Raw genomic sequence first — 1941 nt, forward strand, 5'->3', positions numbered from 1 at the left:
CAAACTCATGAACTGTGAGATCATGACCTGAGCCAAGATCAAGAGTACGATCCTTAACCACTGTGCCACCCAGGCTCCCCAATGTTTATTTATTTTAGAGAGAGAGAGAGAAAGAAAGAGAGAGAGAGAGAGAGAGACAAAGTGAATGGGAGAGGGACAGAGAGAGGGGGAGACTCAGAATTCAAAGCGGGCTCCAGGGTCTGAGCTGTCAGTACAGAGCCCTGTGTAGGGCTTGAACCCACAGACCAGGAGATCATGACCTGAGCCGAAGTCGGACAACTAACCGACTGAGCCACCAAGGCACCCCTCAAGCATCAACTTGTATAGAAAAAACCCAGCAATGTGAGAACAAAATGTGATTTGGCCATTGGAATGTCATTTGTGGCTAGAGGGAAAACAATCTCCGTAGGGTAATGAGAGAGGATGACAGATTGGAGGCATTAAGATACAATATTTTGAAAGTGAGGGAAACTTGAACACATCAATATACTCTGGAAGAAGGAGTCAAGGGAAAAAAGAAAAGAAATATAGAATGTCTCCAAAAAGATGACCGAGATGCTGGAGTCTGGGGAAGGATATCATGGAGAGAAGGTAAAGGGATTGCCTTGTTTTGAGACAGAAGGGAAGATGGGGAAGGATGGATTTTATGTGAGCTAACAGCCGCTCTTTCGTTTGAAGAGTCAGGCAGAGTCCACTGCTAGGGGTTAGAAAGATGCAAATTGAATGAGTGCTATGAAGAGGGATGTATAAATTCTGAACAGCAACAACCAGATATATAAAGGAGCCATAATCAGATACAAGAGAAAGAATTACCTAGTGCTACGGAGGGCCCACTGGATTAGAATAAAGGTGTGATAGTACCCTCCAGCCCCATTGTAGAATTTTAATGTTCACACCAAAGACAACTAACTAGTAAAGACAAAAAAAAAATGGTTATAAATAAAAAGAAGGTAGATTCATCTTTGGTTGTATATTGGCTGGGCTGGGTCCTGCCTCGAAAGGGACAAAATAGGAAAGGAATTGAGGGTACTAGTAAAAGTGCATTTCAGTGATTAAACCACAATGTTTAGGTTGAGTTGAAAAGGAAATGATATCAAAAGGAAATTGTCAGAGTCACCCTGAGCCGGGCAAGCATGATGGTCCAAGCAAGGGCAGCGGGGCAGTGAGAGTGCAGACTGAGAAAATGCAGACCACGGGGCACGTCTCATCCCTCCTTTCTGATCCGCTGTCATACCAGGGATCTAATCAGACTTATGTCTGCCTCCTTCTTGAGGAGGCCAGAGATCCCATCTGACAGCCACCCTACAGAAGCTTCCCACTCCGGGTGGCCCTGTGGGAGCACCAGACCAGGGTCGTCTCCTGGGAGGGACATTGGCAAAGTAGCCAAGTTTATTGGTGCTGGGACTCACAGTCGGGGTGGCTGTTTCAGGGGCTGGCATGGAACGGTATTTGGCAGCTTGGTCATTGGTTATGCCCAGAACCCATCTCTCAAGCAGAAGCTCTATTCCTATGCCATTCTGGGCTTTTCCCTGTCTGAAGCCCTGCGAGTCTTCTGTTTGGTGGTCGACGTCCTCATCCTCTTTGCCATGTAAGACTCCATGGGGGTCACCGACCCATTCCTGCTTCAGGCCCATGCCTGCTGTTGGAGTGTGCTAAGTTCTACCATTAAACACAACGTTTCTTTAAAAAAAAGAGAGAGAGAGAAAAAGAAAAGAAAAGAAAAGAAAAAAAAAAGGAAAAAGGAAATTGTCAGATTTGGGAAGCAGAAGGACATTTGAGGGAAGAAGAATAGTATAAAGAAAGCTCCAGAGGCAGGATAAGCCTTCACAAAGTGTAAGTGCAGTGAAAAGAGGCCCCGTGAAGGCAGAGAGTACATGCTGGGGATTGGAGGCGGACAGCTGGTGGGCTTTGAAAGCTCAGTGGAGCTTATAAGCTAACTGC

The 1941-nt window shown here is 46.0% G+C and overlaps 1 pseudogene; it reads left to right on the top strand.

Moving 5' to 3' along the window:
* The first annotated feature begins 1183 nt into the window (after positions 1-1183).
* On the top strand, positions 1184-1592 carry LOC122198356 (annotated as a pseudogene).
* Positions 1593-1941: the final 349 nt, after the last annotated feature.

Source organism: Panthera leo, chromosome C2, assembly GCF_018350215.1.
Source record: "Panthera leo isolate Ple1 chromosome C2, P.leo_Ple1_pat1.1, whole genome shotgun sequence".
NCBI classification, from domain to species: domain Eukaryota; kingdom Metazoa; phylum Chordata; class Mammalia; order Carnivora; family Felidae; genus Panthera; species Panthera leo.